This window comes from Pan troglodytes, chromosome 4, assembly GCF_028858775.2.
Source record: "Pan troglodytes isolate AG18354 chromosome 4, NHGRI_mPanTro3-v2.0_pri, whole genome shotgun sequence".
In the NCBI taxonomy this organism is placed as follows: Eukaryota; Metazoa; Chordata; class Mammalia; order Primates; family Hominidae; genus Pan; species Pan troglodytes.
This window is the reverse complement of record NC_072402.2, coordinates 95,900,995-95,919,371: the sequence shown is the minus strand read 5'-3', so window position 1 is coordinate 95,919,371 and position 18,377 is coordinate 95,900,995.

Sequence of the window (18,377 nt, the reverse complement as noted above, 5' to 3'; positions counted from 1 at the left end):
TATGAAAAGTCAAAATAATTGTGTTAAATCATATGGCTATTATACTAAAAATAAAACCTTTAAGAAAAGAAAAATATCAGCATCGGCAAAACTTTTCCACTTTCTAATTTAGTATCTTAAGATTGAAATACCAAATGGGAGAGTAGAAGAGATATCATTTTTTAAAAATCTGTATAAATGTATGAAGTACTGTGCAATTTTGTTACATGCATTAAAAAAAGAAAGAAAGAAAGAAACAGAGGTTGGCTGGGTGCGGGGGCTCACGCCTGCAGTCCTAGCATTTTGGGAGGCCGACGTGGGTGGATCACGAGGTCAGGAGATGGAGACCGTCCTGGCCAACATGGTGAAACCCCGTCTCTACTAAAATACAAAAAACTAGCTGCGTGTGGTGGCGCGCCTGTAGTCCCAGCTACTTGGGAGGCTGAGGCAGGGGAATTGCTTGAACCTGGGAGGCAGAGGTTGCAGCGAGCCGAGATCGCGCCACTGCACTCCAGCCTGGTGACGGAGCGAGACAACGTCAAAAACAAAACAAAAAAACAGACGGCATTACAGTAGACATAAATTACTCTGAAAGGCTGTTTTCTATTCAAGAAGTTTTTTAAACTATGGATTCGGTACACAAATATGTGAAATATGAAGTTTAACTTCTTGGTAGGTCAAAACAATTGATGCTGAACCCTATTCATGTAATTATTGCAAAGATCTTATAATTGTCTAGGATATTAATGCTCATTGCTTCTTATATTGTGTTTCTTACCACGTGATTGAAGCCAGATTAACTTTGGGTGCAGTGCAGTTCAATATCTGGGTGATGGGTCCATGTGGTGATGGTACAGTAAATACACATAGTATAATAATTTAAGCCAGTCTGTATATATGTTGAGGAAGAGGGATGGGGGAATGAAGAACCAGGAAATCAGTAGAATAAGCTTCTACTACTCAAGGACATAAATATTTATCTATAAGTTTAGTGAAATTTTCTGGTTTACTTCATGCCGTATATGGTTTGTTTATCAGTAAGTCAGTGGACATCAGATAAACCACCTTGAAAAAGTTCCCATACTGCACTCTGCTTGATCAATGTGGTTTTGTAGATATCTAGGTGCTCCAATAATTTCTATACCACAAGAATATTTCTATTTTTTCAGAACAGACAGGCAGACAGACATAATTTTTTTTTTTTTTTTTTTTTTTTTTTTTTTTTTGAGATAGAGTCTTGCTCTGTCTTCCATGCTGTGAAGGGTAGTGGCGCGATTTCGGCTCACTACAACCTCCTCCTCCCGGGTTCAAGCGATTTTCCTGCATCATCCTCCCGAGTAAGCTGGGGCTACAGGCATGCGCCACCATGCCTGGCTGATTTTTTTGTATTTTTGGTAGAGACGGGGTTTCCTCATGTTGGTTAGGCTGGTCTCCTGACCTCAAATGATCTGCCTGCCTTGGCCTCCCAAAGTGCTGGGATTACAGGTGTGAGCCACGGCACCTGGCTCAGACATAATTTTTGGTTTTAGTTTGGATCTATTTTGGGATTATTTACACATGGTATTTCTAAGAGATATATCACAAATATTTTAATCAGATAACTTTCTCTAAAAATGACATTCATTTGATATTTTTATGGCTGCCTCTAGACTTCATCAAGCCTGGCCATATAGCCAGGTAAAACATATATCTATCAAGAAATTTATATTTTGATAGGAAACAATAATGCACCACAAAACAGAGCAGAAGTAAAACCCAAATGAATTATATTAAGGTCATAAACTATTATTGGATTCTTGCAAGTACATTTCAACCTTTGCAATCTGCCAGTCAAAAATGCTGCTGCACTGTATGATTCTCTTGTAAACTACAATAAAATGTGAATAATCCTTTAGATAGGTAATTGCTCTATCTAAAATGTTAGGGAATAAAGACTTTGTCTTGGATCTTGTCCTTTCATTCTCTCTCTCTCTTTGATAAAAAATAACACTTGAATTTATTTTGGAGTTCATTTTTAAACAATGATAGAGCTCTGGACAAGGTTAATAACAAGGTTGTCAATGTTCGTCAAGGAGATCATTGCTCACTAAGTTCCTCACTAAGGAACTTGTATCCTCCCAACAGTCTGCAATTGCCCCAGATTCAAATCTGAGCTTTAGTCAAATTAGAAATTATGACATGGCATTGATCTTTAAGTTTCACTAAAATGATTGAAAATGCAAATGTTAATGTTTAAATGCAAAGTCTTTACATATCTAATATTTTTCTGGATGGAAGAAGATATACTTCTCTCCTTTGGACAGCAGTAAAATACTCACATTAAATTTATGAAACAAGGAAAATATTTTATTTATTATAATTATCTGCTTTCATATTAAAATTCATTTTCTTCATGTGTGAATTATCTTTTATATTATTAGACTTAAGGGTATTTACCTAGTTTAAAAATAACTCTTAAAATATTTGTAATGTTTTAAGAAAAATTCAATTTCACAAAATATAGGACTAAAGAAAAAAAATCTTGTTAGATAAACATACAGAGAAATAGTTGGTTTCTGTTCTGCATATTGATCAGTATGTATTATTGATGACTTTAGGAAAGAAAATATGTCATTGTACTTAAAATGTGGAAAGACTTTTGGAATATTTATGAATATGTCTGTAGAGTTTACTGTAAGATCCTAAAGAGAAAAATTAATTATAAAGCTTAGAATCTGCATCAATGACAAGAATTTTTACTTTTTAATTAGAAATAAATATTGCTAAATGGTTAATGGCATTAAAAAATTAAATACTTTAAATACATTGAATGTGTAGGAACTTGATTTAAAGAACATGTAATAAAAAATTATTTCCATGAACATGTTCTAATTAATCTGAACTACCAGGAGGATAAAAGGTTAAAATTACATCATCTTCGAATTATTTAAAGGAGAGTAATAACAGTAAAATAATCCCAGGCCACTGTGAAGAAATCTTTGAATAGACACAGCTGCAAATTTACTATATGTGCATTTCCTTTTAATGATATTTGCATGCATTTTATTACCAAGATGAAAGTCATTTGATATCTTAAGCTTGGCAAGAGACAAAAATCAAAGTAGCTGCTGGGTTTTCCTAGAAAAGTGTAATTGTGTTTAATTTTAATCCAAAAGTGCAGAAACATTTATATAGCATTGTGTTTAATTTTAATCAAAAGTACAGAAACATTTATATAGCATTTTCCAAAGTAAAATTTTGACATTACCATAACACTTTTACTTCTGTCTCACCACCACTTTGTTCATATTATAATTTAATTGACTATATGAATGAAAAGTTACAGCTTAATTTAATACAGAGGAGAAAAGGGATAAAAGATGAATATGTATATTTTTAACTTAAATTTTACAATACCTTTAGACCTATAAAGAAAGCTGCAAAAAAAAAATACATGTAGTTCTCAGATAGTCTTCATCTAGCTTCCTCAAGTCTTTACATCTTGTATAACCTTGGAACAATTATCAAAACCAGGATATTTACACTGATGCATATTATAAAGAGACCATATTCAAATTTTTCAAATTGTCCCAATGTATATTTTTTCTGGTTCAGGATCCAGTGTTTCACATTGTTATTAAAATTATTAGGCCTCAATCTCCTTGAATCTGGAACAGTTTATTAATCTTTATTTATTTTTCATAACCTTGATAGTTTTGAAGTGTACTGAGGAGTTACTTTGTACAGTGTCCTTCAAGTTGAGTTTGCCTGAAAATCTCTCATGGTTAGATTGAGGTGATGAATTTTTGAGGAGACTACCACAGAAAAGATATTCTGTCCTTCTAAGTATATTATATTGCAAGGTACATGATATGGATATGTCATCACTTGTGATGTTAGCATTAATCATTTGTTGAAGGTGATATCTGCAAGGTTTCTCCATGGTAACGTTGCCTTTTATTCCCCTCTGTAGTTAATAAGTATCTTTTGGGGAGATACTTTAGGACTATGCAAATGTTTTGTTTTTCATGATAGTTTAGCCCACTAATTTAGCATTTGCTGATGATTCTTGTCTGTAGTAATTGTTACTATGGTGTCTGCCAAATAGTGATTTTTCTATTTCCATCATTTCATCTTTTAACTTTATTTATTTATTTATTAAATTATTTTCAAGGCAGGTTCTTGCTCTGTCACCCTATCTGGAGTGCGGTGGTGTGATCATAGCTTATAGCCTCAAACTACTGGGCCCATGTGATCCTCCTACCACAGCCTCCCAAGTAGCTAGGACTACAGGTGCATATCACCACACCCAGCTAAGTTTTTAAAATTATTTTTTGTAGAGATAGGGTCTCCCTGTGTTGTCCAGGCTGTTCTTGAACTCCTGGCCTCAAACAATCTGCCCACCTCAGCCACCCAAAGCACTGGGATTGCAGCCATGAGCCACCACACCTGGGCCATTTTTTCTACATTTTTGAACTGGAATTTTACCAAAAGGAAGAGCTGTCCCTTGTCTCCCAGTTATTTATTGACTTATTTATTTCACCATGGACTCATGGATATTTATTTTATTCTATGAGTTATAATTCATTGCTACCACTATTTTTTTTACTCAAATTCTTCCAAGCTTGACTGTTGGGAGCTTCATCAGGCTGACTCTTGTGTCTTTTCATCCTGTCTCCATCAATAGAAAAAAATTATATTTTCTGTCCCACAAGATATTTCAGGTTCATATTGCACTTTCCCTGCCTAAACAATGTAATCAGCCATTTCTCCTAGGTATCTTTGGTGCTAGTATGTGCCAGGTGTACTTATTGCTACTGGGGTTTCATTGCCTTTAGTCCCACTCATCAGAGGAGGGTCCAAAAATATTTGTTTGTATATAGATACACAACTACATCTATTTCTGTATCCATCTTTAAAAATACATATTTAAAAAGATGCATTTATACTGACACCTCTGATTCTAATCACAGCCTTCTTATTATTTATAATTCCTTTTTCTGACTGAAACTTAACTCTTATCAACTACAACATATTTACATATTTGCTCTATCCTACAACTCACATAAAGTAGTTTCAAAATTGTTAACCTATAACTCTGTAGAAAAACAAATTTACCAAATGGAGTACAATATTTGTGTACAAATTTTTTTGTCTTTATCCTTCGCATAAACAGTAGTCTAAATATTGTTCTCCAAAGTTACTTAGTTTAATTATTTCCTTTCCCATCCCAGTCTGTGTGGTTATGTTATTCATTTAATATAAATCTAGGTAGGTTTAATTGTTACCATTTGTATCATGTTTTGGGCCACTCCATCATCTTTTTTGATTTTCATTAATTTGTTTTAAGGAAATGTGAAACATTAATATGGTTAGATCTAAGAATAAGAACTATGCAAAACATTACACTCAGAAAAAGGTCATGCCTGTTTTTTCCTTCCACTTCATTTGCATTTCCCCATTCTTTTCACTCATTTTTACCTACCTGCTGTAGATAATAAATCTTGTTAAAATCTGATCTGTCTTCCTTGTATTTATCTTTGTGCACATAGATTTTCATATATCCACTCCTTTAATTTATATGAAAGGTATAGTATAATAGATTCTTATTTGAATGTCACTTTTACACTAAAAAATATACGTGGGAAAACATTTCATATTAGTTCACAAGGATCTTCTTTATTCTTTTGACAGTCTCATATTACTTCATCCTGTGAATGTATCATAGTTTATTTAAATTATCTTAGGTGTGAGCATTTAGGTTATGTCCAATATTTTGTAATTATGGATTATGCGTAATAAATAATCTAGAGCATATTTAATTTTACATTGCTGAAGGATACCTTCAGGGTATATTTCTAGAAGAGAGATTTCTGGTTCAAAGGGTAACTGCATATATAGTTTTGTTAGGTACTGCAAATGTTACTTGAGGAGGGTTCAGCTCTGCATTTCCAAAGCAATGAATGAGAGTATTGTCATATTTTGAAATTTTTATCAATCTAGTAGTTGAGAAATGCTATCTCAGAGTACTAATTTTTAGTTCTCAAATTATGAGTGAGTCTACCACATTTTTATATTTTTAAGGAACATTTTTATATTCTCAAGAGTCTACTGTTTATGTATTTTTTTTCCCATTTTTTTTCTATTGAGTTTTTGGTCTTTTGCCTTTTAAGAGTGATTTTTATTTTAGGGATACTTTGTATATAGTATAAATTGCACTTTTTTCTAGTTAGTTTTCTTTTGAATTTGTCTATAATATTTTTGGTCATAATATCTTAAATCTAGTCAAATTTATCAGTATTTTATTGTATTGCTTCTAGATTTTAAATCATAGTTAGATATTCTTTCCTCAGAGTGAGGTTAATGAGGAATTTGTGCATGTTTTCTTCTAGTATGTCTATGGTTTTGTTTTTGTTTTTACATTTATAATCCTGATCCATCTAAAGTTTATTTTTGTGCATAGTATAAAATATGAGTATTATTTTATCTCTTTCCAAATGGCTATGTTGCTGTACCAGCATCACTTATTAAAAAGTCAATGTTTATCTCAGTAATTTAGATAAAACCTCATCATATGCTGTTTTTACAGGTACTTGCATCAATTTCTGCGTTTTCTATTCCTTCATCTAGTCCATGTGTCTATTCACAAGCCAGTAGGGCACTGTCTTAATTAGAAAAACTTTAAAGTATGTTTTAATATTTAGCAAACAGCCTTGTCTCATAAATTTTATTATCAGTGCTTTCCTGAATCTTCTTACATTTTTTGTATAAAATTAACATCAGCTTGTGTAACTGTATAAAAAGCTTGTTGATTTTTTAAAATTAGGATTGCATTTTATAAATTTTAAAATTAAGGTAGGAAGAAAATATTTCCCCGTAGTTTTGATTCATTCTATACTAGAATATAAGATAACTTTCCATTTATTTAAAACTTTTTTTTTATTTTATTATTATTATACTTTAAGTTTTAGGGTACATGTGCACAATGTGCGGGTTTGTTACATATGTATACATGTGCCATGTTGGTGTGCTGCACCCATTAACTCATCATTTAGCATTAGGCATATCTCCTAATGCTATCCCTCCCCCCTCCCCCCACCCCACAACAGTCCCCGGAGTGTGATGTTCCCCTTCCTGTGTCCATTTGTTCTCATTGTTCAATTCCCACCTATGAGTGAGAACATGCGGTCTTTGGTTTTTTGTCCTTGCGATAGTTTGCTGAGAATGATGGTTTCCAGTTTCATCCATGTCCCTACAAAGGACATGAACTCATCATTTTCTATGGCTGCATAGTATTCCATGGCGTATATGTGCCACATTTTCTTAATCCAGTCTATTGTTGTTGGACATGTGGGTTGGTTCCAAGTCTTTGCTATTGTGAATAGTGCCGCAATAAACATACGTGTGCATGTGTCTTTATAGCAGCATGATTTATAATCCTTTGGCTATATATCCAGTAATGGGATGGCTGGGTCAAATGGTATTTCTAGTTCTAGATCCCTGAGTAATCGCCACACTGACTTCCACAATGGTTGAACTAGTTTACAGTCCCACCAACAGTGTAAAAGTGTTCCTATTCTCCACATCCTCTCCAGCACCTGTTGTTTCCTGACTTTTGAATGATTGCCATTCTAACTGGTGTGAGATGGTATCTCATTGTGGTTTTGATTTGCATTTCTCTGATGGCCAGTGATGATGAGCATTTTTTCATGTGTGTTTTGGCTGCATAAATGTCTTCTTTTGAGAAGTGTCTGTTCATATCCTTCACCCACTTTTTGATGGGGTTGTTTTTTTCTTGTAAATTTGTTGGAGTTCATTGTAGATTCTGGATATTAGCCCTTTGTCAGATGAGTAGGTTGTGAAAATTTTCTCCCATTCTGTAGGTTGCCTGTTCACTCTGACGGTAGTTTGCTTTGCTGTGCAGAAGCTCTTTAATTTAATTAGATCCCATTTGTCAATTTTGGCTTTTGTTGCTATTGCTTTTGGTGTTTTAGACATGAAGTCCTTGCCCATGCCTATGTCCTGAATGGTATTGCTTAGGTTTTCTTCTAGGGTTTTTATGGTTTTAGGTCTAATATGTAAGTCTTTAACCCATCTTGAATTAATTTTTGTATAAGGTGTAAGGAAGGGATCCAGTTTCAGCTTTCTACATATGGCTAGCCAGTTTTCCCAGCACCATTTATTAAATAGGGAATCCTTTCCCCATTGCTTGTTTTTCTTAGGTTTGTCAAAGATCAGATGGTTGTAGATACGAGGCATTATTTCTGAGGGCTCTGTTCTGTTCCATTGATCTATATCTCTGTTTTGGTACCAGTACCATGCTGTTTTGGTTACTGTAGCCTTGTGGTATAGTTTGAAGTCAGGTAGCATGATGCCTCCGGCTTTGTTCTTTTGGCTTAGAATTGACTTGGCAATGCAGGCTGTTTTTTCGTTCCATATGAATTTTAAAGTAGTTTTTTCCAATTCTGTGAGGAAAGTCATTGGTAGCTTGATGGAGATGGCATTGAATCTATAAATTACCTTGGGCAGTGTGGCCATTTTCACAATATTGATTCTTCCTACCCATGAGCATGGAATGTTCTTCCATTTGTTGGTATCCTCTTTTATTTCATTGAGCAGTGGTTTGTAGTTCTCCTTGAAGATGTCTTTCAAAGGCATTTCACAGTTTTCCTTACACGGATTATACACATTTTTGTTGTTTATTTTTAAGAATTTAATCTTTTTGACAAAGAAGGCCACTATATAATTGTAAAGGGATCAATTCAACAAGAAGACCTAACTATCCTAAATATATATGCACCCAAAACAGGACTACCCAGATTCATAAAGTCCTTAGAGACATAGAAAGAGACTTAGACTCCCAACCAATAATAATGGGAGACTTTAACACCCCACTGTCAATATTAGACAGATCAATGAGACAGAAGGTTAACAAGGATATCCAGGACTTGAACTCAGATCTGGACCGAGCAGACCTAATAGACCTCTACAGAACTCTCCCCCACAAAATGACAGAATATACATTCTTCTCAGCACCACATTACATTTATTCCAAAATTGACCACATAGTTGGAAATAAAGCACTCCTCAGCAAATGTAAAAGAGCAGAAACCACAACAAACTGTCTCTCAGACCACAGTGCAATCAGATTAGAACTCAAGATTAAGAAACTCACTCAAAACCACACGCCATTGTCGAAACTGAACAACCTGCTCCTGAATGACTACTGGGTAAATAACGAAATGAAGACAGAAATAAAGATGTTCTTTGAAACCAATGAGAACAAAGACACAACATACCAGAATCTCTGGGACACATTTAAAGCAGTCTGTAGTGGGAAATTTATAGCACTAAATGCCCACAAGAGAAAACAGGAAAGATCTAAAATAGACACCATTAACATCACAGTTAGAAGAACTAGAGAAGCAAAAGCAAACAAATTAAAAAGCTAGCAGAAGGCAAGAAATAACTAAGATCAGAGCAGAACTGAAGGAGATAGAGACACAAAAAACCCTTCAAAAAATCAATGAATCCAGGAGCTGGTTTTTTGAAAAGATCAACAAAATACATAGACCACTAGCAAGACTAATAAAGAAGAAAAGAGAGAAGAATCAAATAGATCCAATAAAAATGATAAAGGGGATATTACCACCAATTCCACAGAAATACAAACTACCATCAGAAAATACTATAAACACCTCTACACATATAAACTAGAAAAGCAAGAAGAAATGGATAAATTTCCTGGACACTTATACCCTCCCAAGACTAAACCAGGAAGAAGTTGAATCTCTGAATAGACCAATAACAGGTTCTGAAATTGAGGCAATAATTAATAGCCTACCAACTAAAAAAAAGTCCAGAATGAGATGGATTCAGCCGAATTCTACCAGAAGTACAAAGAGGAGCTGGTACCACTCCTTCTGAAACTATTTCATTCAATAGAAAAATAGGAAATCCTCCCTAGCTCATTTTATGAGGCTAGAATCATCCTGATACCAAAGCCTGGTAGAGACACACACACAAAAAATGAGAATTTTAGGCCAATATCCCTGATGAACATTGATGCGCAAATCCTCAATAAAATACTGGCAAACTGAATCCAGCAGCACATCAAAAAGCTTATCCACTATGATCAAGTCAGCTTTATCCCTGGGATGCAAGACTTGTTCAACATATGCAAATCAATAAACGTAATCCATCACTTAAACAGAGCCAATGACAAAAACCATGATTATCTCAATAGTTGCAGAAATGGCCTTCCACAATATTCAACACCCCTTCATGCTAAAAATTCTCAATAAACTAGGTATCGATGGAAAGTATCTGAAAATAATGAGAGCTATTTATGACAAACCCACAACCAATATCATACTGAATAGGTGAAAACTGGAAGCATTCCCTTTGAAAACCAGCCCAAGACAAGGATGCCATCTCTCACCACTCCTTTTCAATATAGTGTTGGAAGTTCTAGCTAGGGCAATCAGGCAAGAGAGAGAAATAAAGCGTACGTATTCAATTAGGAAAAGAGGAACTCAAAATGTCTCTGTATGCAGATGATGTGATTTTATATTTAGAAAACCCCATTGTCTCAGCCCAAAATCTCCTTAAGCTGATAAGGAGCTTCAGCAAAGTCTCAGGATACAAAATCAGTGTGCAAAAATCACAAGCATTACTATACAACAATAAGAGACAAACAGAGAGCCAAATCATGAGTGAACCCCCATTCACAATTGCTACAAAGAGAATAAAATCCCTAGGAATCCAACTTACAAGGGATGTGAAGGACTTTTTCAAGGAGAACTACAAGCCACTGCTCAACTAAATAAAAGAGGACACAAACAAATAGGAGAATATTCCATGCTCATGGATAGGAAGGATCAGTGTTTTGAAAATGGCCATACTGCCTAAGGTCATTTATACATTCAATGCTATCCCTGTCAAGCTACCACTGACTTTCTTCACAGAATTGGAAAAACTACTTTAAAGTTCATATGGAACAAAAAAAGAGCCTGCATTGCCAAGACAATCCTAAGTAAAAAGAACAAAGCTGGAGGCAACACCCTGTCTGACTTCAAACTATACTACAAGGCTACAGTAATCAAAACAGCATGGTACTGGTACCAAACAGATATATAGACCAATGGAATGGAACAGAGGCCTCAGAAATAACACCACACATCTACAACCATCTGATCTTTGACAAGCCTAACAAAAACAAGCAATGGGGAAAGGATTCCCTATGTAATAAATGGTGCTGGGAAAACTGGCTAGCCATATGTAGAAAGCTGAAACTGGATCCCTTCCTTACACCATATATGAAAATTAACTCAAGATAGATTAAAGACTTAAATGTTAGACCTAAAACCATAAAAACCCTAGAAGAAAACCTAGACAATACCTAGGCATAGGCAAAGACTTCATGAGTAAAACACCAAAAGCATTGGCAACAAAAGCCAAAACAGACAAATGGGATCTAATTATACTAAAGAACTTCTGCACAGCAAAAGAAACTATCATCAGAGTGAACAGGCAACCTACAGAATGGGAGAAAATCTTTGCAATCTACCCATCTGACAAAGGGCTAATATCCAGAATCTACAAAGAACTTAAACAAATTTACAAGAAAAAAACAACCCCATCAAAAGGTGGGCAAAGGATATGAACAGACACTTGTCAAAAGAAGACATTTATGCAGCCAACAGACATGAAAAAATGCTCATCATCACTGATCATCAGAGAAATGCAAATCAAAACCACAATGAGATGCCATCTCATGCCAGTTAGAATGGTGATCATTAAAAAGTCAGGAAGCAACAGATGCTGGAGAGGATGTGGAGAAATAGGAACACTTTTACACTGTTGGGAGTGTAAATTAGTTCAGCCATTGTGGAAGACAGTGTGGCGATTCCTCAAAGATCTAGAACTAGAAATACCATTTGACTCAGCGATCCCATTACTGGGTATATACCCAAAGGATTATAAATCATGCTACTATAGAGACACATGCACACCTATGTTTATTGCGGCACTATTCACAATAGCAGACTTGGAACCAACCCAAATGTCTATCAATGATAGATTAGATTAAGAAAATGTGGCACATATACACCATGGAATACTATGCAACCATAAAAATGATGAAATCATGTCCTTTGCAGGGACATGGATGAAGTGGGAAACCATCATTCTCAGCAAATGATCACAAGGACAGAAAACCAAACATGCATGTTCTCATTCACAGGTGGGGGTTGAACAATGAGAACACATGGATGCAGGGCAGGGAACATCCCACATGGATGCAGTGCAGGGAACATCCCACATGGGGGCCTGTTGTGGGATGGGGGTCTGGGGGAGGGATAGCATTAGGAGAAATACCTAATGTAAATGATGAGTTGATGGGTGCAGCAAACCCATCACATTGCAACAAACACATGGCACATGTGTGCCTATGTAACAAACCTGCACGTTGTGCACGTGTACCCTAGAACTTAAAGTATCATCAAAAAAAGAAAAGAAAAAAAGAATTTGATCTTTTTGTTATTATAAAAAGGGTTAGCTCTACAATATGTTCTCTGATTGCTTCATGATTATGTGTATAGAACATACATATTGCTGTCTACATGTTAATTTTATACCCAGCTACTTCACTGAATTCTTTTATTGTTTAAGTTTTATCCTTTTTTTTAGGTTTTTGAGATATATTACCATATCTTCTGCAAATAGAGATGGTTTTATTTCTTCTCTACCAATTAATATTCCTCTGATATTATCCTGCCTATTGCATTGGCTAATAGATCTAGTAAAATATTAAATACTTTACTAGTACAATACTTTACTATACACTATTGTACTTATATGTATATATGTATTTATCTTAAGAAAATATCAATTTCTGTTTTCTTGAATTCTTCTTTTAAGAATTCTTAAAAGGCTTTAAAAAAAGCCTTTTGTTAAAGGCTATTTCACCACCTACAAAGATAATCATATGCATTTTTTGCCTTAGAACTATTAATATGGGATATGCTAATAATTCATGTCCTAAAATTGAACAAACCATGCATTTTAGGGATAGATTTTATTTGGTCATGATGTTCAATTTATTAAATGTGGGATATATTCTGCTTAGTAATATTTTATTTTATAATTTTGTGACAATAGTCATAACAGGTATTTGTCCATAGCTTTTGTTTTTAAAATTATCTTTATCAGGCCTGTAATCGCAGCACTTTGGGAGGCCAAGGTGGGCAGATTACCTGAGGTCAGGAGTTCAAGACCAGCCTGGCCAACATGGTAAAACCCCGTCTCTACTAAAAATACAAAAACTAGCTGGATGTGGTGGCGTGCACCTGTAATCTCAGCTACTAGGGGGCTAAGGTGGGAGAATCACTTGAATGCGGGAGGCGAGGTTGCAGTGAACTGAGAGCATGCCACTGCACTCCACCCTGAGCAACAGAGTGAGACTCCATCTTAAAAAAAAATTATCTTTATTAGGTTTAGTTATTAATGTTGTATTTAGTTCATAAAAGAAATAAGTACTTTTTCTTTATTTTCAACACTCTGAAAAAAGGATGAGTTCATGTCCTTTGCAGGGACTTGGATAAAGCTGGAAACCATCATTCTCAGCAAACTATCACAAGGACAGAAAACCAAACATGCATGCTCTCACTCACTGGTGGGAGTTGAACAATGAGAACACATGGACATAGGGTGGGGAACATAGAGCATTGAAAGTACATGGCTTTTTGAAGTCCATTAAAATTACCCTGAAAGATGTCTACGTTTGGCATTTTTATATGAAGCTCTTCTTCAATAAAGTTCTCTATTTTTCCTACGGAAATTATTTTAGAAGCTATCTACCTTAAATGAAGTCAGTTTTGGTAGCCTTTATTTTCTTAGAAAATTATTTACTTCATGTAGGTTTTCCAATTTATTTGCCTAGAACTCCACAAAGTAGTCCCTTATGATTTAAAAAACACACATACAACTTTTGTTGAAATGGTTCTTTGTCATTTCCTGTTTCAAATACTTGTGCTTTCTGTTTTGCTTGATCAAGTTAGCCGGTGATTTATATACTGTGCCCATTAAAAAATAGAAAGTTAATTTCTTGTTACCTCTTTTTATTTTCTGTCTTATCATTTTGTACTTTCACATTTTTTAAATTCTTTTTTACTATTTACTTTCATGGTCTTTTCTAAGATTTCAAGGAAAGTATGACTTCATTTATTTTCATTCTTTTATTTATTGTGTAAAATAAATTTTATTGATATATTTAAGGTATACAACATGGTGTTATAAAATATGTGTATATAATATATGTTATATATATTTTATATGTATAAATAATTATTATAGTGGAATAAATTAACATATACTTCATCTCACATAGTTATCCATTTGCCCCAGTGGCAAGAGTAGCTATAATCTACTCATTTAGCAAAAATTCTGAATACATTATGCTCTTAATAACTATAGTTCTCATGTTATAAATTATACCTTTTGACTTTTTCATCATACATGTTTGCTAATTTGTATTCTTTTACCTGCAAGTCCCTATTTACTTGACCCCAGTAAATGCTGTTTTATTATCTATTTCTCTATATTTGGCCTTTTTGGAAAAAAAAAATTCCACATATAAGTGATATCATGCAATATTTTCCTTTCTATGTCTTATTTCATTTAGCCTAATGTCCTCCAGGTCTATGTATATTGTGGCAAAGGGCAGGTGGTTTTTTTTAAGGCTGAATAATATTCTATTCTATACACATATTTTATATATAATATATAATATACATATTATATAATACATAATATATAATATATATAATATGCATATTATATAATGTATAATATTATATATAATATATTATATGTTATATAATATATTATATAATATATATATAATACGTTAGCCTAAATATATAAAATTGATATCTTTTTCAGGTAGGTTGTCATGTGTATATAGAAATGCTATGAATTTTTATATGTTGATTTTATATCCTGCAAATTAACTGAATTCATTTAATGGATCTAAAAGTTTTGTGATGGAGTCTTTGGGGTTTTCTACATATAGGACCATGTCATCTGCAAATAGAGATAATGTTACTTCTTCCTTTCTGATTTGGATACCATTAATTTTTTTTCTTGCCTAACTTCTGTTGGTAGTACTTCCTTAACTGTGTTGAATAAAAGTGGCAAGAGTGGGCATCCAGGCCCTGCAGATCTTAAAGAAAACGCTTTCAGTTTCCCATCATTGATTCTGATGTTAGCTGTGAGTTTTTCCAAAAATGGGCTTTATTATATTGAGGAACTTTTATTCTGTACCTAAACTGTTAAGAGTTTTCATCAAGAAATGATATTAAACTTTGTTGAATTTTTTTCTGCATCAATTTATTGACTATGTGTTTTTGTCTTTTAGGCTGTTAGTGTGATGCATCACATTGATTGATGTGCATGTGTTAAACCAGCCTTCCTTGCATGCCAGGGATACATCCTACTTGATCATGATATATAATCTTTTGGATGTATTGTTAAATTTGATTTGCTAACATTTTATTGAGTATTTTTCCATCAATGTCCATCAGATAAATTGGCTTGTAGTCTTCTCATCTTGTGTTGTCTTTGTCTGGATTAGGTATCAAGGTGATGCTGGCATTGTAAAATTTGTTTGAGAGTATTCTCTCTGGCTCTATATTTTGGACGAGGAAAAGTATTAGTATACTTTCTTCTTTGAAAGTTTGATACAATTCATCTGTAAAATGATCTGGTCCTCTTTGCTGAGAGGTTCTTATTTACTACTTCAATCTCTTTGTTATTAGACTGGTCAGGCTTTCTCTTTCTTCCCGATTTAATCTTGGGAAGTTGTATTTTTCTAGAAATTTTACTATTTTTTCTAGGTTATCAAATTTGTTGGCATTTAACTGTTCATAGTAGTTCCTTACAATCCTTTCTGCGGCTGAGGTGTCCATTTTAATTTCTCTACATTTATTTTTGATTTTATCTATTTGACTCATCTCCTTTTTTCCTTAGTTAGTCTAGCTAAGGGTTTGTGGATTATTTTTTCTATTTATCCTTATAGATCTGCAAATATTTTCTTCATTTTTGAGACCCCATTCTTAAGTACATAGAAATTTAGATTTCTTAAGAATGCTGGGTAAATTGAAACTTTAGTTATTATAAAGTGACCCTGTTAAACTCTAGTAATTTTTTGCTTTAAATTCTATTTTGTCTTGTATTAATTTAAGTAAACTAACACTTTTGTTTGTTTAATATATGCATGGTATATTTTGTCCACAACAATAATTTCAACATCTCTGTAAATGATCATTTTAGATACATATTTTAAACATTTAATTGAATTTGTTTTTTATTTTATTTTATTTTTTTAAGTTCTGGGGGACATGTACAGGATGTGCAGGTTTGTCACATAGATAAACATGTGCCATGGTGGTTTGCTGCACCTATCGACGCATCACCTGGGTATTAAGTCCAGATACATTAATTCTTTTCCTTAATGCTCTTCCCCCGGCCTGCCATCCTCCGACAGGCCCCAGTGTGTGTTGCTTCCCTCCCTGCGTCCATGTGTTCTCATTGTTAAGCTCCCACTTATAAGTGAGAACATGTGGTATTTAGTTTTCTGTTCTTCTGTTAGTTTACTGAGGATAGTGACTTCCAGCTCCATCCATGTCCCTGCAAAGGACATGATCTCATTCCTTTTTATGGCTTCATAGTATTCCATGGTGTGTATGTACCACATTTTCTTTATCCAGTCTATCATTGATGGGCATTTTGGTTGATTCCATGTCTCTACTATTTTGAATAGTAATGCAATGAACATACACGTGCATGCATCTTTGCAATAGAATGATTTATATTCCTTTGGGTATATACTCAGTAATGGGATTGCAGGGTCAGATGGTATTTCTGATTCTAGATCTTTGAGGAATCACCATACTGTCTTCCACAATGATTGAAGTAATTTACATTCCCACCAACAGTCTATAAGCGTTCCTATTTCTCTGCCACCTCACCAGCATCTGTCGTTTCTTGACTTTTTAATAATCACCATTCTGATCGGCATGAGATGGTATCTTGTGGAGGTTTTGATTTGCATTTTTCTAATGATTGGTGATGTTGAGCTTTTTTTCAAATGTTTGTCGGCTGCACATATGTCTTTTTTTGAGAAATGTCTGTTCATGTCCCTTGCCCACTTTTTAATGAGGTTGTTTGTTTTTTCTTGTAAATTTGCTTAAGTTTCTTGTAGATTCTGGATATTAGAACTTTATCACATGGATAGATTGCAAAAATTTTCTCCCATTCTGTAGGTTCTCTTCATTCAGATGATAGTTTCTTTTGCCATGCAGAAGCTCTTTAATTAGATCCTATTTGTCAGTTTTTGCTTTTGTTGCAATTGCTTTTGGTGATGTCATCATGAAATCTTTGCCCATGCCTATGTCTTCAATGGTATGGCATAGATTTTCCTCTAGGGATTTTACAACTTTGGGTTTTACATTTAAGTCTTTAATCCATCTTGAGCTAAATTTTGTATAAGGTGTAAGGAAGGATTCCAGTTTCAATTTTCCGTATATGGCTAGCCAGTTCTTCCAGCACCATTTATTAAATAGGGAATCCTTTTCCCATTGCTTGATTTCATCAGGTTTGTCAAAGATCAGATGGTTGTAGATGTATGGTCTTATTTCTAAGTTCTCTATTCTGTTCCATCAGTCTATGTGTCTGTTTTGTACCAGTACCATGCTCTGGTGTTGTGTGCATATCTTTGTAATCATTATAGCCTCTTGCTTAATTGATCCATTAAGTATTACATAATAATTTTGTTTCAGTATTTGCTTGTCTAGGATGTACTATTTTTCCTTCATTTCTGAGATATAACTTTGCTGGGTATAGTATTATCAGTGGTAGGCTTTTTTTTCCTTTTAGCACTTTCAACATATCCATTCTCTCTTGGTCAGTAAGGTTTCTGCTGAGAAATCTACTGTTAATCTGTTGGAGATTTCTTCGTATATGACTTTGCTTCTCGTTTACAGCTTTTAGAATTCTCTATCTTTCACTTCTGACAGTTTGAGTATAACACGCCTCGGAGAAGACCTTTTAGAGTTGAATATCCTTGGAGATTGTTGAGCTTCCTGTATCTGGATGTCTATTTCTCTCCCAAGACTTCAGAATACATCAGGTATTATTGTATTAAATATGTTTTCTCTGGCTTTTTCCATCTTCTGAAACTCTTGTTTTTCCAATTTCTTTGTATTATCAATATGTATTCTCTTATACCTTGCTGGGTTCCTTTAAGATCTTCATTTTGAATTTCTTTTTAGTTAATTCATTTTTTTTCCTTTGGTGTCTGTTACTGGTGTTCCTTTGAAGTGGTCACATTTACTTGCTTCTTCTTGTTTCTTGTGTTT